Source organism: Cucumis melo, chromosome 4, assembly GCF_025177605.1.
Source record: "Cucumis melo cultivar AY chromosome 4, USDA_Cmelo_AY_1.0, whole genome shotgun sequence".
Taxonomy (NCBI): Eukaryota; Viridiplantae; Streptophyta; class Magnoliopsida; order Cucurbitales; family Cucurbitaceae; genus Cucumis; species Cucumis melo.
In genome coordinates, this window is record NC_066860.1 from 15529881 (window position 1) to 15554246 (window position 24366).

A 24366-nucleotide genomic window follows, 5' to 3' on the forward strand; every position below is an offset into this window, starting at 1 on the left:
TAAAGATATAAGGTATGTTTTAATGTTTTCGTATGATTTTTTTATGTTTCTATTAACTACATGATTGAGATGTTGAGCCCGAGGCTATGTAGTACCGTGTGCACACAATTAGATTCTATTGTTAACGTTGAGTGTACTCCGTAACAATGATGCTGTCGTGAGTGCTAGGCAGGCCCCACTACGAAAAAGATGATGGAAGTCTCGGGCGAGCTCCACTACATCGTACCGTTAGTAAACGTTAGTTGTACTGGGCGTGCCCTACACAACGTAGATATGTCATGTTAGTTAAAATGTTTTGATATACTTAACATCTTTTGCTAGATTTCAATGACGTACATGCTAAGTATTTGAGAAAGCTATTATTATTATTATACGTTTATATTTACGGCTTGATTAAACATATTTATATTTGTAAAGTTTTCACGTGCTCTTATCTTTAAATTTATAGTTTTAAATTGAGTCACCCATAGAGCTTTATAGCTTATCTTTCAAAAATGTTTTTCCCACTTTCCAAGTAGAGATCGAGCTCCTAATGCCTGATAGTCCGCCTTAGTCTATTGAAGCTTCAATATCGATTCCAATACGTGGTTAGAGTTGTACACAGAGTTTGTTGTGTTATGTTGTATATGTCTTTGTACGATATAGATACTCTATAGTTTGTGTAAGCTCTAGGAGTTGCGGTTGTGTAAACCTTTGTTAGTTAAGGTGTCTCCATTAGGTTTACTTGCAAAATCAGTTATTTCTGGGCTACACTTCATGTATGCATATGATTAGTCTAGGTTTCTTTGTGTTGTGTTGCATGTATAATAGTTTATATACTAGATTAGCAAGTTTATCACGTTCAAGAGTTCAACAGAGTCGGTAGATATCGTTAGAGGAGAGCGATATCGATCGGCTTCACGTTGTCTTTTGGTCTAAGCTAACAAGTAGTTTGGGAGGGGGTATGGTAGATAACAGGTAAGGGGCTTGTCTTCTTTCTTCATTTATTGATTGACTTATAGTATAGATCTCAGCCTTTGGAATGCGGGAGAAACAAATACCCCATTCCATTAACTACTTCAGTTAGGAAAGGAAAGTATCGCTAACACTGCCTAGGCGTCTAGCAGGAGACTGCTAATTACCCTGTACCTTCCACCAATCCAAAAGAGTGCACATTGACCTAAGAACCCGGTATATAATGAAATGAAAGAAGGAATCAATTTTTCTCTTTTCCTTTTCGAATTAGAAGGATAATCAGCCTTGGTCTTACCTAGGATTAGGAGTAGAAGTCGGAGTGAGAAGCTAACATAAAACTAAGTAGCAGAGATACCGATTGGGTGGGGTGGGGATGAAGATGACCGTATCGTACCAAAGGAAGCGAGTCCAGGGTGAGTGGAATTAGAGAAGAGTAGATAAGAGAGGCGGAAAGAATCCAATATAATTAGCCTTTCTAAACTCGATGTGGGCATTTGAAGGTCCTTTCTTTGTCCTCTAACCCTCATTACATCCTTATCAGAAAGAACCTTTACCTTTTTGTATCAATCAGAAGAGGATTAACTTTCTTATCGACTTATATCTTATCTTTTCAAGAATCAGTAGAGATTTCACTATTAGATTACTCCGTTGCAGAGAAAGAGAAGTGAAGATAAAGTAATTATCTGAATATCAGATTACCCTCCTCGAAAGAAGATAAAAATCTATTCAAGCTAAGAAAAAGAGAAAGGCAAAGAAAATCAATACATTCATATTAAAAAAACATATTAGATAAAGAGGCCTAAGCTCAATAAACCCCTTCAATCCTATTATATCGGACATAAAATAAGATAGAGAAAATAGAAGAAAAATTCTTATTGATAGAGATGACTACTTATATTTTGTAATATCAACTTCTTACTTGATTTCATAGAGAGCTGGACAAATCAAAAAATGGATCCTTCCTAGCTCATCGAGCAGCATACCGAACTTCTAAAGATATCTCATAAAGAGCTCGAAATACGGGTGGAATTCATTTACATCTTTGCACTGAGAAGTTGTAGTTTCCATTCTCAGAATTAGTCCTCTTCATGGGAAAGTTCCACTTAGAAATTGAAATAGGTTAATCAACTAGTCTACTTTTCGTATAAGCTATCACAATGAGAAGTTTTGGTGAGAAAGGATCGAGAAGTGGGATATACAGCAAGGTTAATCCTTTCTTTCATGAAGATAATTTCTCATTAGTGATAGTCTATTTACATAGTGGAAGAGGTAGGCGTCTTCTACGAATTGCATTTCAATGCTAACCTTTTTAGAATTTCAGAAACCCACGGGTTAAGTAGTATTTTAGGGCTTTCCTTCTGAAAGGATATTATACCATCAATGAGAGAGAAGAGATGAAAGTCAAGGTATTAGGCTTTGAAGATAGGGAATGAATCAGACAAATAACCTCTACTCCTCTTCTTATTTAGTAGCTCAACTTGCATTTCTTAATGGTCGCTTTGCTTCGCGCCTAATCCACCTCCCTCTCTTGCTCCAAACTACTAAATAAACTACGATTTTTGAGTTTGTTGGTTGGTTCTTCCTTTCCCTCTCCCGCTCAAATCCGCTCAAATCCAAACAAAACTAGAACAAACTACGAGTTTTTATTGTTGTTTTCCTTCTCCTTAAATTAGCTTAGTAGTCACTTCAACAGTTATGCTTCAAGCATTAGGATAGAAGGAATGAAAGAACTTGCTTTCTTTCCTAAACAGACTAACTCACTGTCTTCTTTAAGATCCCTAACTTAGCTTGAAGGATGGATTGCACCTCTTCAAGGGTGGGTCTAATTCTGATCTTGATACAAGGTGGACTTCTACTTAGACGGGGTCTGTGAACTACTAGTACACTCCAACTGAATGCGTATAAGGGAAGGCAGTCTCTCATAATCCATCAAGTTCTTTTAGGCCATCCACCTATTTCCCGCCCTATTCTTGCAAAGAAAAAATTGAGACTACTTGTAAACCCGATATTTTTCTTTGAATTTTTTTTAATATCAAAGGAATAAAAGAAATTGGAAATTAAGTATATAATTAATGGCTTGTTTTTTATAAAAATAAAAAGGAATAAAAAAAAGAAGAGAAAAGAAAGGAGATAAAGGAAGAAAAATTCCATTTTTCTTTTCTTCTTCTTTTTCCCTCCACCACCAAATTTCCCTCATTCATTTCTTCGCCATTTTCTTCAACATTTCTGCACCAAATTTCAGAGGAGATTTCAAAGGGTAGAAGGCTGAGAAAGGAAGAAGAAGAAGTTCAAAGATGTATGTTGAAGAAGAGAAGGAGTTTGCAAGACAAACTTCTCTATAGTTTATTAAACACATCTTTGGTGTTCTGATTAGTTTGAGCGACAAAAAAAGAATTACGAGGTGAGGTTTAAATTTACTGAAAGCTAATTCATTTTCAAACAAATTTTGTGAAGAAAGCTTGAGCAAATTCTGATGTTCATTAGGTGAATTTTGATAGAGAAGACAGGCCAGATTGTTTTGACGTGAAATCAGAAAATCTCTAGTTTTTTTGTATTTCAGGGTGTACCAGTAGAGTTAGGATCTCTATTTTATATGGTTGGAAAGCTTATTTAATTTACTACAACTCTTATGAAGAAATCATTAACCAAAAATGACTAACAATACGTTAAATTGTAGGGACAAGTTAAAGGGGTTGTGGTATATGCGATTGTTGGAGTGGTTCTGTTTCGAGGGATATCTAAGATTATACACAGGGAATCATAATTTCATGTCTTTAGATAAGTTTTAGAGGGCCTCAAAATGAATATTTTGACATAAAGAAATCTTATTTTGAATAAGTATCGAAAGAGTTATGATCATTTGAATATCATGCTGTGAATTTGAAATTTTTTTAGAAATGTGTGGAATATGGTTTTATTTCTTAAAGTTAGACTTTCTTAAGCATCATCTTTAGTGAGCCATATCAAGCATAACATTTGAAGATCATAATATTTAGGTTTCTAATACTCAGTTTTGGTTGTTTGACAAGCCAAGAGGAGATAGGTCAGGTTTACACACTGGGAAACTAGTCTAAGACTGTGAGTGACAAAAACAAGTTTTGAAAATGATTATTTAAAAAAAAAAACTGTTTCTTATAACTGAATGTTTAACATGCTTGACTACAAGTTTATAAATGATATTTGATTTCTATGTTTACCTTTCGAGTATGAGTTTCGAGCTTAGATTTCGTAATGGAATCCACATGCTAGCACGTAATTAATGAGTTCTGAAAAGCAATTAAAATGACATTTGTTTAAGTAAAGCATAGTTTAAGCAAGAATTATTTTAAGATTTTCTTTTTTTCCACAAACAAGCTGAGTAAGTTTGAGTTTATGCAAGATTAAGATAAACATACATGTTTTAATGTTTTCATATGCTTTATGATATTTCCATTGACTACATGATTGAGATCTTGAGCCTGAGAGGATATCGTGTGCACACAGGTTACATTTTGTTGTTGACGTTGAGTATACTTTATGCAACTCGTGAGTGTTGGGTAAGCCCCACTACGACAAAGACGATGTGACTGCTGGATGGGTCCCACTACATCGTAGAACTAGTAAACGTCGGTTGTACTAGGCATGCCCTACATAACGTAATGAAGTCATGTTAGTTAAATAGTTTATAAATGGGAAATGTCTTGCTAGATTTTATAGATATACGTATTAAATGTTTAAAGGAGTTGTTTTATGAAAATATTTACAGTTAACGCTTTGCTTGTTAGATTTATAAGTTTTCAATTATTATCATGAGTTATGAATTACAATTTTAAAGTATTGTCACTCACTAGACTTTATAGCTTATCCTTCCAAAATGTTTTACCCATTTTCTAGGTAGAGATCGAGTTCCCAATGCCTGATAGACTGCCTTAGTCTGCTGAAGCTTGGATATCGATTGCCAGTACGTGGTTAGAGTTATGCATAGAGTTTGTTGTGTTATGATGTATATATCTTTGTATGATATAGATACTCTAAAGTTTGGGTAAGTTTATGAGCTGCTATTGTGTAAACCTTTGTGGGTTATGTTTTGGTTAGGGTGCCTCCATGTTTACTTGCGCAATCAGTTATTTTCGACCTACACTTCATGTATGTTTATGATTAGTCTTGTTTCCGCTGTATTGTGTTGCATGTATAATAGTTTCTATACTAGATTAGCAAGTTTATCACGTTAATGAATTCAGAAGAGTCTATGGATATCGGTAGAGAAAAGTATTGTCGATCGACTTCACGTTGTCTTTCGGTCTAAGCTAGAAAGTAGTCCGGGTGGGGGTGGAACACTACTACTGCTACTAGTACTAGAAAGGGTTCTAGTGAAGCTAAGCAAGTTATTGAGGGGTTTACTTGTCGTAAAGAGCGAACGATACAAGAAGTACGATTTTTGCTTTTTCCCATTTCAGGGTTGCAATGGTATAGAGAAGGTTATGCTGGAAGTTAGGGGTTGTGTACGGTATGGTGGTTTCAGTAATAATCAAAGCAGTACAGTTCTAGCAAGCATGTCAGCCAATTAGTGCTGCAGTTCTGTTCCTCAAGGTGGTTCACCCGATAAAGGCATAGGCGATACAGTGATAAAAAGTCCTTCCTTCAATCCCTCAATCATGTCTTCATTTAATATTATTTAGTGCCTTTAGTCAGTTAGAAAAGAGTACGAATACCAGCTCTAGTAGTAATACCAATACCAGCAGCATGGCATTCAGTAAACAAACTACTCTTCCTTGTTGGGAGAGGGGGATTTCGCCTTATTGATGGAAAGCATATGAATTCAGCGGAAACAGGATCAGATAATTACTCTAATTGCAATTAATTAACAAAATAACCCTAAACCGAAAAAAGTTAAAATTTGGGTTTTTAGGAAAAACTTACGCTTGAAGCTCCGATTGATGTTTGAACCACCACTAGGGTTGACCTACTATCCTCTGGACTCAGAACCGGGTTGTGAGACCCGTTGAATGAAGGAAAATGGGAGAGAGAAAGAAAGATGGAAAAATATGGAAATGGGTTGGGTTTGATATATATTTTTTTAGGAAAAACCAGCCTAATTATACTCTTTAGAAAATAAGCCAACAACAAGTTTCCCTTGAGGCCCTAAGAGCCCAATTTATAGAGGCTTTTCATGCAAGGTTGCATGCAAACACATGGCCAACAATACATAACCCACTAACCATTAGTGGACTCAATGTCTTTATAGTTTGTTAACACCTAGCCCATTATAGTTAGTGGGTTTATTCAACAAAATGTTGGATTTTCCCACTAACTTTAGTCAAAGGGTAAAGTTCTCATTTGGTCAAAGTCAAACTTTGACTTTTTAAACCAAAAAGTCAACATTTTGACTTTTTACAATTTAGTCTGTCTTGACTAATTTTGACCTTTCGAGCATGAATCCGCATTTATTTTCTCAAGATTCAAATCACATTGGAATATATTATCGATCAAAGTTTGATTTTTCAAAGTCAAAAGTCAACATTTTGACTTTTTACAACTTTGACTATTTCCATCTTTTTCGAGCTTTCGGGTATGAATCCACATTCATATCTTTAATATTTAAATCCCATTTAAGCATAAAGCTCTATTAGTAATGTAAAACCGACAGCTATATCACATATACTTGTCGGTCTCTCTCTCCTTTCCTAGTTCAAATAATTCGACTCATTCCATTATACTGTTCTAATCTTAAATCCAATACTTGTTTTGTTGCTCAGCTGCTTTACCAAGTTTTGAAAGAATGAGATTTTCTGCTTTCTCATCTAGTCATCCCAGATCTCTTGGAAGAGGGCTGGGAACAAAACCCTTAATCGAAGGAGTCAGGATGAGAATCTCACATGGTGTCGTTCCTGCTTGTTCTCTTTGTCCAACTTGTTACTCAATTGACATAGTAAACCTCTCGCATGATTCTTTCAATGATGTCTTCAATCAAGCCAAGAAAGATACGTCGTCAAAAGATCGGGTTACATAATGGATATATGAAGGAAGATTAAGAAAGAGGATCAAACTTGATCAGTTCAGGCTATGTGAGTCGTCTATCTTCATCTTCACAGCTGGAAATGCGCAGAAAAGGGCATTTCTTTCTCTATTGAATCAGTTTAATGTGGAAATGTCAATATTTTCAATTCATTCCAAAATCTCGTCCTTATTAGTGTATGGTGTCTCGTACAAAGTGAAAGGAAAGCTGAGCTTGCTCCAAACCACGAGATCAAAGAGAGTGCCCAGTCATCACCATTCTACTCCATTCTGGGTCTACTTCGACTACAACTTGATCTCCGGTGCAATCAGACCAAGTGCGAGATTGGATCGAGAAAAGAAGCAGGAAGGTCAGCCCTTGATTGTTAGATAGGCACCGACATAATCTCATAGTTCATAGCTTCTTCTTTGCATCAGTTACCTTTCATTTCAAGGCTTGGGCGCTTTAGTCAACAAGTTATCAAACCGACCCCAAAGCCTATTCTTCCTTATAAGGGTTAGATCGCAGTTGGCCATTTTATGGGTCTCTTTGAGCCTAAAAGATTAGCCTCGTATTCTGCAACGTTATTGGAATAAGGAAAGTCGAGCTTATAAGTGTAAGTATGGATTTCATCTCCATGTTCAAGAACAATCATAACTCATCCTTTGCCATTCATGGAGGAACCATCAAAGTCTAGGGTGGCGATCACTGTTGGTAACTTGGGCACACTTAGCCGCTGCTGGGACGAGACAATCTATAGTGGTCGCATGGGCTCCACCAATAGTGGTCGCTTCTTTGTCCTCTATTGCATGAGCCTTTTATGTGTCATCTTCCCAAGATGCATGGCCATCAAATTCATATGATAAGGACACATATCCTAAATGCTACTTATACACAGAATTCTTTCACTTTGATCAAATTCATTTCTTGCTCTTTCTTTTTCTTTTTCTATGTCTTTCATAGTTGCCTCTTTGATTTCACTTGTTTCCCCAACTTCGGAAGGTATTTGTTCACTGATCGGTAGGTCATTTCCCCTTGGGAATTGAGCCAAGAAATCCACGACTGCTCGACCTTTGATTGTTGCTGGTGTAACGCACACTATATCATACTGAGGTAATGCTTGCTTCCAGTCTTCTTGAGAGTGTTGGGCGAGTAAGCAAGTAACAGATAGGGTGTGACTTGTTCATGAGGTGAATGAAATGTGCAAGAAGATAATGATGCAACCTTTGAGAAGCGTAAATGAGGGTTCAACATAACTTCTCTATCTAAGGGTACCTTTTCTCTGGCCCTTTCAGAATTGACTAATATAAGAAAGATCTTGCTCAATCCCTTCATTATCAAGTTGGGCAAGGAGGCCATCGATTGATTGCTTCATCAGTCATTGCCAAGTACAAGCATATAGGTCTACCAGCTACGGGCGTGCGCATTATTGGCAAGTGCATGAGTTGCTGCTGTAGCTTCTTTCAGGCAACTATACATGTCAGGGTCCATGAAAATGGCAGATTCTTCCTTAACATAGGCATAAAAGTCGTAAGGTTTGCAGCTAAATTGGGTATGAACCTTTGGATGTCAGACAATTTGCCCATGAAGCTTTTGAGTTGCTTGACTAAAGTCGGCCTTGGCATCTCGGATATGGCTTTGAGTCTAGAAGCATCAACTTTGACCCCTCTGTTATGAACTAGAAAACCTAGAAACTTCCCAGCAGAAAGACCGAATGCACACTTAGCCAGATTCATGCAAAGGTTAGTAGCCCGACATTGGCAAGCCCTAAGGAAATTTTGGTTTTACCATGAAAATGTGGTTGAAGCGTAGACACAAGAATAGCCAGCATTTTCCATTGATGAAGAACTTCTAGCTATCTTTACTTGAGAAATGAATAAGACCTATCTTTGGTTACTACATTTTGTGCTGAGTAAGAGCTTGGAAAACGTCAAGTTAAGACGTTGCGCGCTAGTAGTGAATCTTCAGAGAAATGAAACTCTAAGTCGATCAATAGGTCTGTCTTCCCAAGAAGAGTTCAAGGACTTCATGGTTCGTCAGATGCTTTACCGGACGAGTTAGCGCTTCACTGATTAGTTCATACTATATCTAACTACTGAACCTAGTTGCTTATCTTGTTCTAGTGACTTACTGTACGAGGTACAACTGAAACTTCCACTACAACTCTATCCATCGAAAAATATCCTATATGATAAAGGGATGGCATGAAATTAGGAAATAGCAGCAGATCTTAGTTAGAAAGAGGGGTTAGGGAATGGGTAAACTTTGTAAACCCGAGATTCTTTTTGGATTTTTTTTAAATATAAAAGGAATAAAAAAAAGAAAATTAATTATATAATATTTTTATATAATTAATGTTTTTATTAAAAAAAAAGGATAAAAGAAAAGATAAAAGGAAAGATAGAGGATAAAAAAATACTTTTTTTCTTCTTCTTCTCTTTCGGTCATGTTGTCCTCCACTGTCAAAACAACCTCTTCACCATTTTATTATCTAAACTTTCAGAGCTTTCTTTTGAGAGAAGATTTAGAGAGAACCTGAGGAAGAAGAAGAAGATTTCTTAGTTCTAAGATTGAGGAAGAAGGGGAAAAAACTCAAAGGAAGTTTCAATCATGGTAGATTTTGACCCACTCTGCAAACTTATGGTTTTTTATTCGGTTTGATCTTCTCAAGAAGAACTAAGAGGTGAGATTTGAATTTCCTAAAAGCTAATTCATTTTTAAACAATTTTTGTGAAGGATGTTTGAGTCAATTTTGTTGTTAATTGGGTGATATTTGACAGAGAAGGCAGAGTAGGTGTTTTCCACGAGAAATCAGATATCCTCTGGTTTTGTGAGTTTTTCCGTGTGTATACATTGAGTTAAAACCTCTAATGGATATGATTAGAAAGATTATTCAATTTCTTATAACTTATATAAATATGCTAAGAGCCATTATGACTGAAAGTGTGTTAAATTACAAGGACAAGTTGAAGGTCTGTAGAGTGCGCGATGTTGGAGTGGTTTTGTTTTGTGGTATTTCTGAACTTTTCGACTGGGAATTTGGGTTACATATCTTCCTTTAGGTAGGTTATAGAGGACATCAAAATAAAGATTTTGACATAAAGAACTCTCATTTTGGTTAAGTATTGAGGGAGTTATGGTCATTTGAAGTTTGTGTTAGAAATCTAGAAAATGCAGAGAGTTGTTCAAATAGGATTTTATTTCTTAAGCTTTGTTTTCGTGAGCGTCATCTTTAGTGCGACATGTTAAGTCTATCTTTAGAAAACTAGAATATTTAAGGTTTTAATACTCGATTTGGTTGTTAACAGACCGAGAAGAATTAAACCGAGCTTGCAGACCAAGGATCTAACTCAAGACAGTGAGTGACAAAACATATTTCAAATATATTTCTAAACTATTATTTATGACTATATTTTTATGAATAGTACAAGATTTCTATAAACAGTTTCTAAACTGTTATTTATGATTATATTTCTATAGATAGTACATGATTTCTATAAACGGTTTTGAGCATAAGTTCAAGTAGAAAGTTTTATGATGAAATTTATATATGAGCACGTTATTATCAAATTTCTGAAAAGTTCAAGTAGCAAAACAATGAGAGTGCTGGGTGGGCCCCACTACATCATAGAGCTTGTAAACGTTGGTTGTACTAGACGTGTCCTACACAACGTAGATTTGTCATGTTAGTTAAAATGTTTTGATATACTTGATATGCCTTGCTAGATTTCAATGACGTACATGCTAAGTATTTAAGAATGTTATTCTTACTATTATACATTTATATTTACGACTTGTATAAACAAATTTATGTATGTAAGCTTTCATGTGCTTCTATCTTTAAATATATAGTTTTAAACTGAGTCACTCACTGAGCTTTATAGCTTACCCTTTCAAATTTTTTTACCTACTTTCCAGGTAGAGTTCGAGTTCCCAGTGCCTGATAGACTGCCTTAGTCTGCTGAAGCTCTAATATTGATTCCAGTACGTGGTTAGAGTTGTAAATAGAGTCTTTTATGTTATGTTGTATATGTCTTTGTACGATATAGATACTCTACAGTTTGTCTAAGCTCTAGGAGTTGCGGTTGTGTAAACCTTTGTTGGTTATGTTTTGGTTAAGGTGTCTCTATTAGGTTTACTTGCGAAATCAGTTATTTCTGGGCTACACTTCATGTATGTATATGATTAGTCTAGGTTCCACTGTGTTGTGTTGCATGTATAATAGTTTATATATTAGATTAGCAAGTTTATCACGTTCAAAAGTTAAGTAGAGTCGACAGATATCATTAGAGGAGAGTGTGTCAGTCGGCTTCATGCCGTCTTTCAGGCTAAGCTAGTAGGTAGTTCGAAAGGAGGTGTGACGTAGCTTGTGTCGATTGAGGGAAAGGTCGTGGCATTGCATGTTAGCGCACCGAAGTGAGAGATTCTATGTACTAAAGTAGCAGGTATATGTAGAAAAGGGAGCGAGCGCTTGGATAATCCATCAACTTAGCTAGCAAAGGTTCTAGGTATCCCACCTGCCTTAGAAGATAGGTTTAGTCGTTGCGTTTGGAGAGCTAAAAATCCAAAAAATATTATATTTGTGATCCAACTTAGACTGATGTGATGCCAACGCTCGAGAGCCCTCACCCTCAAATGGTTAGGACCCTTCTCGAATGCCTAACATGAATATGAAATTTAGGAGTATGCCTTTTTTACTAAGTAGGTATCTTTTCCTCAGAGCAGTCAAAGTGTGCAGGCGAGGAAGTTGGGGTAGTATTTACAGAGCAATCGGGCCAAGGTTTCCTCAGTAAGCAGGCTGTGCAAAGAAGATGTTGCGAACATAGCGAATTTTTGAGCATCGGTTTTGTCCAAAACCCCATCACATGGTCTTTATTAACGAAAGAAAATTGAAATTTTGACTATTATCATCAAATAAGAAAGAGAAAAGCTTCAAGACTGCTACTCTTGCAGCAAAAAACTGAGGTTAAGGATCAAATTGGTGAATGCAATCACCATCCAAGTTGGAACTCAAGGCCCAAATCTTATAGGATTTCTCTTTTCTCACTATGTGGGTCATTGGTGGTCTGCTGATTAAAACTCTCTCTCTATCTATAATCTAAAGTGCAACTTGACCTGGTCGGAGAAATGTATACCCTTTGGTCTCTCCCCCTCATGAGCAGCCACCCGCACTTACATGCCATGAACTAAAGGAGGGGTCTTGCATACTTACACAGAGATGGGAATTGGGCCTTTTCTTGAGAATGATTCTAGGCCTTTGTCAGAGGGTCCCAAAGTGGGAAGCAAGTTTTCTTAGGCCTTTCTTAGAGGAGGAAGAAGGCTTTTTAGCTTGAAGAAGAGAAGAAGGAATTCTTTCCTACAGGGGGGAAGGTTGGATTTCTCTTTTCTCACTATGTGGGTCATTGGTGGTCTGCTGATTAAAACTCTCTCTCTATCTATAATCTAAAGTGCAACTTGACCTGGTCGGAGAAATGTATACCCTTTGGTCTCTCCCCCTCATGAGCAGCCACCCGCACTTACATGCCATGAACTAAAGGAGGGGTCTTGCATACTTACACAGAGATGGGAATTGGGCCTTTTCTTGAGAATGATTCTAGGCCTTTGTCAGAGGGTCCCAAAGTGGGAAGCAAGTTTTCTTAGGCCTTTCTTAGAGGAGGAAGAAGGCTTTTTAGCTTGAAGAAGAGAAGAAGGAATTCTTTCCTACAGGGGGGAAGGTTGGAGATATTCTTTCCCAACGGTGGTGGGTATTGACCTCGTGACAACTGTTTTTTCTTTATAGTAATAGAAAGAGGTTCCGAAAGTAGGCATTTCATAAGACAATCTAAAGTCATACAAGAAAGAGGAGAGTCTTCGATTTAATTCATGAAAAAAAGGGAGAAATTGTGGCTGAAGCTTTCCCCTTTCTGATCTGGGCTTGGTAGGTGGAGATAATAAGGGCTTTTCAGGCAAGCCAATTTTGGAGTTGTCTTGTGATAATGAAAGCAACCAGTAAAAAGCATTAAGGCTGCAAAGACTAATGCACCAATTGTGGTACAATAGAGCTGTAATTCATTAGTTCTTCAGATACTCGCTTCATCTGAAAAAATTTAAAGGTTATTTGTATTCCTCGAAAACCCCCGCCTACATCACCATGAAATCTTTCTTGGCCCACTATTGACCTAACCACTTAGGCATTATGGCCAATGTGAGTAGGTCAAGCAAGACCTTAAAAAGAGTGAAAAAGAGGTGCAAAAGGGCCTATTAAGACTTTCTTTTGTAGAGCTCTAGTCATTTAAGGAAATCAAAGATGATCGACTAAGGGTTGGAAAATGGAGTCTGTACTCAGACTCAGGGGAAGAAAACTTGGCTTGGGAGGACATATGCAATGAGTTCAACAATCAAGATAGTTACAACATCAAGGTTGATGTAACCAAGTATGACTTAGAAAGAACCCAACAACAATCGTGTAGTGGAGTTTCTTTAAGTACATTACTAGATAGATTAAGGAAAAAGGGCATCTTAAATGACAACCAGACCCCTGGACTGGACATGATAGTGAAAAACCTCTTGCCAGAGTATCAAAAGCATATGTTATGTATGCCCAATACCTACTCGACTTCAAAGCTCTCATAGAGATCGGTTAGAGAATTTAGGATTCCATCTAATCAGGCTTCGATGCATGAATCCTTCCCTCAATGAGCCAGTCTACTACGATCGACCAAGGTAACCTATTAGCCGCGCTACGGTGGAATCAATACCATCAAGGTCAAAAGGAAATCCTTTCCCACTACATGCCCATGGAGCAGAAAGAATTGCATTTTGATGGAAAATGAGTGCACATTCGGAAGAGAAAGAGAAAGCCTATGGATGGGGTTGAACGAATAAGATCCCTATTTTCGAATATTATCTATAATTCCATTCTTATATTGTATTAAATAGTTTCTTTCTTTCTTCTTCTTAGTTGTTAGAAGATCGAGAAACCTCTGCCCATTAGTTCAATGCCATGATAGGACTACGGTCCTGTGAAGCCAATAAGTGGTAGGGTCAGAACTCTGACAATCGGTTTCTTTAGGAAAGAATATCTATCAATTACGGTTTAGAGTAATTTTCACTTCACTGATTAATATGTATAAACCATAATCATTGACTTGTTCATTGAGGTGGTGCAAAGGAGCGAGACGGAGTTCACGAAGTCGAGAAAAAGAGCTCGACCCCTATGTTGAGAGGCCTAGTAGTGGCCTCATCCCTCTCTTAAACTCAGAGCTACTTTCATTGAATTCTTGGATTGATTTATGGGGTCGACTGACTTTGTCCTATTGTTCAGGCATGGCACAGAGCTTCTCTTTGAGATCTAATTCTTCTGATGTTCTTTCTTCTATCGTATAAGGGGTCCTATCTGTCTTATCATCTTTACGGGAATGATATCCTGAGTGTTGAGAATTGCTATAGATTCTGAGACTTTGTAGGGGTGGGGAAAGCCTTAGGAGGTGGCCTCTTTCTTTTCTTGCACTCGAACTTGGTTGTGCTATGACTTGAATCCGTATATCTGTTTCATCCTCTGGTTTCGAAAGAACCACTACGTGGAGTCGGGCGTCTAATTCGCGAGGAGATAAATGAACTACATGGTTGCCTTTTCCTCTTCGGAGGGATGAAAAGGGGTTTGCATTCAGTTTCGCAAATCAAATCATAGTTATTCTCACTTTCGTGGACATCTCATTCAAAGAGAGTCAAATAAAAGCCTTTAAGAGTCGCAAATGTGAGACCGTAGAGTAAGAGTCAAAGAATGAGGATAAAAGCCTTGATTTAGCGATTCGATCGAAGAACAATAACTGAAATGGAATTTCTCGCTAGAAGAACTAGTATGTAGGCGGAGAGATCTGATGGTGCTACTTCCCTGTATTCCTTGAGATTGAAAACTGCCTATCCTAAAAGAAAGCTCCAGATGAGTCATAAATCCATATAAAGCTGAAAGGTGCGAATTAGCTAAACTAAGAAGGAAAGATTCGACTAAAAAGGTAAGGCGGAGTAGGGGCAACAAATTTGAGAAAGTGAGGCTCGATTAAATTAAACTAGAGAGGACCAAAAAGTTTTCAAAGGAGAGGATCAAAGAATTTGAGACTGTAAGGAGATGAGTTAAAAAAATTTGAGTAACAGGCGCAAAGCAACTCGACTAAGAAGGAGAGGAGAGCAAAAATGAAATTCCACACTCCAAAGGAAGAGTTCTTTCTTTTCTTATGGCAAAGCAGTTATTAATAGATTGAATGAAGGAGTAGAAAAAGGCACTCTACTCTCCTACAATAATTAGTTATTAATAGATTGATCTTACTTCCCCCACCCGCTGACTTCTTCCTTTCTTCTTGATCTCTCTCTTTTGATAACCTTTCCTCTTTAAGAGTTAATCTGCATACAACAAGATGGAGCTAACTCCCTTTTTCAAAATCCCATTTTTCAACCTTTTGGCAAAGGCCAGATGGAATTGACAACTCTTTCACTTCTTTTGCTCAACTGGAGAGTTTACATATCAAATCAAAACCTATACAATCGAGCATAAGCCTTCCACCCCTTTCAGCCTCAGAGGTAATAGTTACTAATTCTAGTTGTTCTCAACCTGCATCATGGGTTTTCAGAGTGTGAAATCGTACATTTCCAGCCCAAAAGACTGGTTTTTAGGAAAATGATCCTGGTCCCCCTTTCTAGATGATAAAGGATGACTTTGAACTTGTTTCGTCCTTGAGTACCTTTATCTCTTCCTAGTAGAGTTTCTGAGCAAAGGGAGACTTCATTCCCCGCTGCTATTTAATGGAACCTCCCTAGTGAGATGAGTTTGGAGCAATGAAAGTGCCCACTCCATCAAATTATAGGATGTTAGCACCGGTGGGTGGGGTTGGTTGGCTTCTTCTGAAATTACCTGAATAGAAGGGTTCTGCTCATTCAACATTTAATCATGTAGTGGGAAATCTTAGATGGGGAACCAAAAACACACCTTTTTTTTCATCTCACCTATGTCCCAAACCACAGAATGAGCTTTTTCACATTTGACCTCCCTCTGGGAGTGGATGGGTGGGTGGTTCATATTCTCATTCAAAGGAGAAAGGGAATTAGTCTATCTTAGGATCTGAATTCATTAGGTTATCTTAATTGGACAAGTTCATGGTGAAAGACCAGTCTTGGTAAGGGAAAGAGTCTGATTCTGATCAAGGATAGTTGGCTAACTCTAAGAAGCAGCTATCACAAAGCGAACCATAGGCGCTCGGTAGAAAGGGGGAAACATGGCCCAATTTCAAAGGAAAAGGATCAAATAGCGGAGTAGGGATCTCAACAGCTTTGGAATGAGTAACTTCACTGATGATTAAGCTTCAACATCGGACATTCCCTAGTGGATAGTCAGATTCATATAACAATGTATCAAAGTCAGAAGACTATAAAAGAGAGGAACCTACTAAAAGGGCTTAAAGGAAACGGAAGGATAAAAGGTTTTCAATTCAAGGAAGAAAAAGGTATAAGGAAGACAAAGGAGACAAGACTCCTAACCTCTAATTTATGGGAGTCTTCAGAGCTTACTAAGACAGAGAAATCCTATCCTAGATCAAAGAACCTACTATTTGGAAGAAAGACTAAAGAAAGAGAAAGCCTATGGCTTGCATAGTAGGACTCCAAAGGAAACTTCAGTAAATAAGTGGAACAACATCAAAAAAGAATATGATTCTCTTTCTAGTACGTAGAAGGGTTTATATTCAAGTAAGGAAGATGGAGCGGGAACTCTAATTCTTCTTATTATCTTGTTTTTTGATTCCTTGAAATTCAAGAACTTCTTCTCCTAAATTTCTTCCGCCTCATCTTCTTAGTTGAGTTGTTTCGCACCTTTCAGTCGAGCCTTTGATTTCATCTTTAGGCTTTCTTTTCTTAGAGTTTGAATGAATATGGAACCTATAGCTCAAATCGCCTCAATGAACAAGCGGTCGAGCCGTCCGAAGGACTAGTCTTTTAGTGACTTTATTCGTAAATTCTTTGCGTTTTTATTTTTACTGGGCCTCTTTCTTTAGACAGCTGTGAGGGCATTAAGGCATGAGAGATCCATTAAGTGATCTTGGTGATATGATAGCACAATATACCTACCATGTATGAAAGTGACCAGTATAGCATCCCTTGATTCATTCCTAAAACCTTAAGTCCTTATGCCTCTCCCTTGTAAACTCAATCTATTCAAACTGCAATGTAGGCCTGCAATCCGACTTGTGGGTCAAGCATGTGTGTCCTACCTCTTGTTGACTTTCCGATGTGAGCACTTCAAAAAGAGAAAGCCTAGAAGTTCATGCTTTTCATTGATAACCACGTAACGAATAAAAAGGAAAAGGTTTGAAGACTACTCCTTCGGAGGCTCAAGAATTTGAGAGGTTCAAAGAATATTTTTCTTTCTTGAAGAACTATACAGAGGAAAACCTATCTGTAGGACGGAATAAAAAGGTAAAGGAAGAGGATAAAGGCATAGGAAGAAGAAGAAGAGAAGACTACTTCGCTACTGAATATGGAATAAAAAGCCTAGGATTATGAATTCCACTCAAATTGATGGCCCGCTCTGTATTCATTTCATTGGCTTTGTTCATTAAGGTCGATCCATAACAATCAATTCCATAAATCAATCCATCTAAAGAAAGCACTACGTGAGAAGGAATTGCATTTTGATGCATCTAGATCCCTTATAATTGAATTGATTCTTTAAGTAGGTTTAGTAGCTTTGTTGAAAAGCAATTCTTCATAATATAATGTATTCACAATCAATGAGAGACCTAATGTTAATATGGATTGCTTTCGTTGCACTCTTAATCCAAATAAGGAATAAGGAAGGAGTTTCGCTTTCAAATTCTTCTCAAATTCTTTAATCCTTATTGTTTGGAGTCGAGTTATTTCTAAATATAAGGACTCCTTCACAGTTATTTCGCTTCGCGCTTACTCCACCTCTCTCTCCTTCTGTGGACCCTTCCTTACCTCCTTAGCTAAATAACCTACTATCCGTCCGAATGACTTTGAAATCCATATAAATCTATGAAAAAAGCTGTTGAAGGAAAAATCCTTCTGAGTACCAGTGTTTTCATGAATACCTTCTCTTCAGCAAGTAAGGAAGCAAGAGAACTAACCCAACAAAGAAGGAAGGACCAAGAACAAAAAGAAAATAGAAATGACAAAATCTAAGTACAAACCAAACTGGAGCTTGGATTATTGTATCAGAAGGACCACTTGACTTTTATTGATTATCTTATGAGAAGTTAGAAGAAGGAACTACATCTTCCTTTCGATATCATGCTCAAATACATTGCTTCAAGTCTCTTTTGTTCTATACTTATTTGCTTCGTCTGAAATCCACCTTTCTACCAAGAATTTTTTTCAGCACTTGATAAAGGAATGCTCCTTCTAATAAGACTTGAAAATAGATCTATTTTGGGCTGAGCAGTAATCAGTGGTCTGGTGTGAATTCTCGCATAAGCAGTTTGTCCAAGTTTAGGCACATAGTCGCTTGGAGTTGCTAATTCGCTTGCTTAGGTTGGTCAAAAGCAATGGGGCAGGGGCAAGATCAATAGGTCAAGTTTGTTATCTTCTGGGTTGCACCATCAATAGCTTATCAATCACCGTCTTGTCCAAGATCCCTTCCAGGTCGGTAGGCAATAGCGGCACTCGTTCTTTCTTGATTTTCTTTATCAATACACTAGCATGATTCTTTCCAAAAGTGGTTACATGAAGTAGTTTCATTCATCGCCTATTAGATTCACCCAAAAATCTTTTAGTGAATCAAGTTGATTCTTTTAGGCTAGTACCAACCAGAAAGTTCAATCAAAATCGAATGTTTCTTCGCTCGCAACTCATATTGCATTGAGCCTCTCCTCGCAAATTCTTTCCGCCTCTCCTTACAAATTATTTCTACCTCTCCTTCTTAGTCGAGCTGCTTCGCATCTTTCAGTTGCCTCAAATTCTTGAGCCTCTAGACCCTTCAGACTGATCGATGTTCTTGGCTGGAGATTTGTGGTTTGAATTTCAAGGTTTTTTATTAGAAAAATAAAGAAAAAGGTAATAAGGAAGAATAAAAATAAGTTTGAGCAATCCGATAATAAGGTAATTCAACCCCAGGTCATAAGCGAAGGAGAAGTACGAGGCATCTTGCCCATGAAATCAGAACTTCTCCTACCTTCCATAAACCTGGATGCACAAATGTGATATTTTAGGGTTTGATTCTTTATTCAATGACTAGACATTCGATTGATCCATCCACACGAACTTCTCGTGCCAAAAGAGATGAAATCAGTTCAAGTTGAAGTGCCAAAGAGCGGAACTGCTTTTCTGAGTTTTCGAGGGAAAGGAGAAAAGTGAAGAATTCATTCTCATGTGGTGCCCCATCCAACTACTAGGATGCCCCGTATTGAGTCATAAAAGAGTTGGACCATTTACTTAGTTTTAGATTCATAATAAGTGGTTACGGTTACAGTCACTCTTCTTCATGCATTCTATTCAACATAACGAATATAACACGTATATAGAATCAACGAGAATTCAACTTTTATCTTATATATTAGCCGACTTGTTTATGGAGCGGAGCCTATAAGAAAGCTCCGAAAAAGTTGAGAAGAATTTAAGTTCTTTAAGTTACTAGTAATCCACGGAGTGGGTTTTCTTCTTGGTATAAAAAAAGAAGCTTGCTTTTCTTGTTAGTGGATCTGACTTCAAACCTTAAACTTTCTTTTCTTATGTGAGAATTCCACTTTCACTTTCTAGGATTTTTCTACTGGTCTCCTCTCTTGTTGTCGAGCTATTATCCATCCCTTCCTTCCCTCTATAACTAAGATCTTTCACTCTTTCCCCTATCATTCGATCGAAAAACTCAAGATTGAATTATGAGAAAATGAATTGTCAGTTTCATTCTGAATTGAGAAATGACTTTTTTTAATTCGAATGAAGAAAGCTAGCTAGGCATTCATTCCCAACTAGTACATTCACTCATTCACATCGAACTCAAATGCATTATCAAATAAGAAAGCATGTGATTTCACTCATTCTAATCCCAATTCATTATATAAATTTAGGCAATACGAAGGAGACAATCTAGGTCTGAGTCACTCATTACCCTACTACATGGTTTCAGAGTCTGAGATTAGATGTTTTTGTGTACAAGAAGTCCTTTCCTTTCTTAAATGGGTTAATGCGAGAAGAGGTGTCAGGCTTCTTTCTCAATTTACGAACATAGTAGAAATCCTAGGATTTCTTGTACAAAGTAAGGCTAAAAGCCTTGATCTAGCTCAAGAGCTTTTCGAGCGAACAAGAAGAAGAGCCACAGCAAGGGATGCCATGGTAGGGATGCTACAACCTCGGAGTGAGGTGGAAGAGCTACTAACGGGGTACTTTCTCTCGTCGATTACCTTCTTTCTTCTTAGAGATCAGATTCAAGTGGAGACTTTCTGCCTTGTGTGTGCCTCCTTGGTTAACTTTCCTTTGTCTCTTCGTTTGGGGAATGGTGTGATCTTTCTATAAGAAATTAGATTGAAAAGAAAGAACAAGAGAAAGGAGACTGAAAAACTAAACTCGCTCGACCCAAGGATGTGAACCCACAATCACCCACACGTGATCTCATTCCTGAGGGACATGATTCTTCCTTTCTTTTCATTGTCCTTCATGAGTTTCAAAGGGCATGAAAGGCCTTTCATCCAGTAAGGCCAATTGACTTCTGTCTTGGTACTTACTAGCCTCTTTCTTTTGACCTTCTCCTTTAATCCATGGTACTCATTTATTAGCTAAAAGATGAACATTCTTTGAGCCTTGTCCATTGACTCATTCATTGATATTGATTCAAAGAAAGAGAGAATGAGAACTCATATTTCATTAAGCCTTGTTCATTTTTTTCTTTCTAGTTCTAAAGAAAATCTATTGAATTGAGAAAAAGAGACAAAAAAATGATAGGTAGTTCTATATTTGTTTTCCAGTAATAGCATAAGAAGAAGTTCATATAGAGAAATCAAAAGCTCTAGATGAGGGGTCCAAGGCAAACAAAGAGGTTGCGAGAGCTACTTGTCGGTCGGTTGAGTGAGGTTTCAATTGTTTTTTAGTTCTAAAATCGAGAATGTTAAGGCCTAACTTAAACGAGAAATCCTTTTTTCTAATAAATAGGTTGATTAAGCTATCCCAAAATAAGTGAATACGAAAAGATAAGAAAGATAAAGAAGGAGAGGCGAGAAAAAGAAAGAGTAGGAAAGAAAAAGCCTAGTGGAGAAGGCTCGAAGAATTTGAGTTGAACCTCTGCTTTCATTAGTGTCCATTGTTGAGTCAGCAGGAGAGGAATCAGTTCTCGTCCCTATCGAGGTTGCAACTTTTAGTTGAAATAATATTAAAGATGAATGAGTAGATCTCGAACTTAAAGAGAGAAACTGAGTGCATGAGAAAGAGTGGTGATCAAGATCCTAGGCTTTCTTCATTTGGATGGGAATGAGGAAGTCACTGGGGAAGCTGAAGTTGGTATCGTCCCCATGTTGAAGTCGCTTAGTTGGCATTGGGAGAGGAGTTCCTTTTCGTGTACAAAGGCTTTTCTTTCATCTCTTTTGACCTGCAGTTCTAGGGTTTGAATCCATGAATGAGATCAAATGAGGCAAGGACGTGGCTGATAACCCTTTTCCCTTTAACTTAGATGTCTGAGTTTATCCATGAAAGGCCTAGCTAGTTTCCTTTCCAAATAGGTTGATTCTTGGATTTCTTTATCCTTATTATATTAGACTTTTGACTGAACTTAACGAAGAGTTCCCGGGCATTAAATCTATGAATGAGTTATATGGGCATTCCATGGCGAATGATAGCAACTCAACTTCCCACCGTGGTAGTCTGCGTTTGTAGAAAGTCTTTGGCCTTAGCTCCTCAAATTCTTATATTTCTATCTTTGCCCAAGACGACGGGGAGTGGCTGATGTCCTCAAAATGGTTTAGTTTTAAAACAAAATAGGAGTCGCCACCAATCCTTTTTATGGTGTGATTGGACACCATAATATAATAAACACTTTTTAAATAAAATCATTAAAAAATTGTTTACAAAAACTAGAGTTGAGTTCGGAGTCATTTGTGTGTGAGGAAGGTATTAGTACCTCACAACACCAGTTTAGAAAATAGTGGCCAAATTTTAAATCTTGAATTGAAATATTCTTTAATTTCTTTTAAAACTAATGTCTTATTTTACCCCTCATTACTCCAATATTTGAAGCAATGATCTCATAAAATAAGTGTGGAGAGTATTCCATCAATTAGACTATATTGAAGAATATCTTCTCACCTCAAGAAAGTGAAAAATTAGTACAATTTCTCAAAATCCGTCATAGAAATAACCTTCTAATAAAGAGATTTTTTAAAAAACATTAATTAAGATCATTTTTTTTTTGGATCAAATCTTAGACTCCCAAAGATGTGATCCCTCACCTCAAGAACTAGAAAACCAAACCTCTAAATTTCTTAGATTCCGTGGTAGAACTTTGTTTAAGAAAAACGGTATAAGTTATTAGAAAAGATTGATTAAGAAACCTTATGAAATCATATATTAAATTTTGATCGTTTAAAAAACATAGAAAATTATAACTTTAAAAGAAAAAAAATTCCAAAATGATTTAAAAAAAAAGTTTTGGGAAAGATTTTAAAACTTGGAGAATTTTAAGCTAGAAGGATTTTAAAACATTGAAAATTTTAATTAAACAGAGTTGAAAAATTTAAATAGGAAACAAAATGAGGCTTAAAAGAAAATTTTAGATAAGTAGAAACAAGAGTAAAGGAGCATCATCATAACAACTTATGTAAACATAAAATAACATATTGAGATTTCAATAAAAACATATAGGAGAACAATCTTGGACTTCCAAAGAATTGATTTCCTCACTTCAAGAATTCTAAGAAATCAGACTCCCAAATTTCCTAGATTCCGTCGTCGGATTTTTTAAAGAAAAATAATTTAAAATGTTAACAAATTTAAACAAATATTAGCAATAACATATTAAATTAACCACAAAAGAAGAGGGAAAAAATATTAAATAACATATAAAAGACAAGAACATATTAAAAAACCAATAATCAAGATGAGAAAAATATTAAATAAGCAATAATCAATATGAGAAAATACTAATGAAGCAATAATCAGCGCTATAAAAAGAAAAAAGAATTAAATAAAAAATGATAATTATATATATATATATATATATATATATATATATATATATATATATATATATATATATATATAAAGTAAAGATACAATATATAGAGAATAAAACTTAAGGATAAATTAGTTAAGGAAAGACATAATAATAAATAAATAAGAGAAAACAACAAGGTATGAAGAAATATGTAATAAATAATAAAAAAAAACTATAAAAGAGAAACTCACACGATAACAAATAAATAATTATAGGAGAAAAGACAAGTATAGAAATAAGAACAAGAATAATAAGCAAAAAATTTAATCAATTAGTCTTTCTTTTTTTTTTTTTTTTTTTTTTTTTTGCATTTTTTTTGGAAGCTTGAAGAAAGATAAAATAATGAGAATAGTAAGAATAATAAAAAATAAAGAACTTTGAAGGAAAATAAACCAAATAAAAAGAAGAAGAGGAAAAAAAAAGAAAAGAAAGAAAGGTTGAAATCAGAACACACTTAACTCACTTGTTGTTTGAGGTATGACTCATTGGGACCAAACTCCTACCATACACCTCCAACTAAGTTAGAGTTTTTTTTTTTTTTTTTTTTTGTGTTGGATTCTTGGCATTGTAAGGAGAAAGATGAAGATTTAGGTGGTTGTTAGAAAAGAAGATAAAATGGATGTTGTAAATCTTTTGATTTATTTAAAGAACATATGAAGGTTAAGAGAAGTAGGGGCTATGAAGGGTAGAGGTTTAAATGAAGAAGAGAGGATGGAAGGTTGTAAAAATTTCTAGGAGTTTTTTTCTTCTTTGTGTGGCCTTTTTTTTTTTTTAAAATTTTTGTGTTTCTTTTATGGATGAAGAATAAGAGATTATTTATAGCAAAAAATGCTTATTCAAATGGCTAAAAATTCAAATGGTGGGATTTTTTGAATCTGAAATAATGCTAACTTTAGCATACATCTTAAAATGGCATGGAGCCTTTATTAACAAAATCAAATTAAAAAAAGTTTCCATATTTGGTATTTCCTACCTTAGGCTAACTAATTGGGTTACTCTAACCAAACTACCCACAAACTTTAAAAGTAATTAAATAACACTTTATTTAAAACAAAAAGGTAGTTAATCACAACATTAAAAATAAGTCAAATCAAGACAAAAATAAACCTAGCAATTAAATTGATTTTAAATAATGTCGGACAAAATTAGGTGGCTACACTTGTTATACTAGACTTTTGACTGAACTTAGCGAAGAGTTCTCGAACATTGAATCTACAAATGAGTTCTATGGGCATTCCATGGTGAATGATAGCAACTC

At 36.2% G+C, this 24366-nt stretch overlaps 1 long non-coding RNA gene across 1 annotated transcript; it reads right to left on the minus strand.

Moving 5' to 3' along the window:
- LOC127149123 (uncharacterized) lies at nt 1-23654 on the minus strand. Its single transcript, XR_007820521.1, has 4 exons — nt 23568-23654; nt 4350-4580; nt 4152-4220; nt 1-258 (listed from the first exon to the last, which is right to left on the minus strand). It is a non-coding gene; the product is annotated as an uncharacterized LOC127149123 (long non-coding RNA).
- Between the last annotated feature and the right edge of the window lie 712 nt (nt 23655-24366).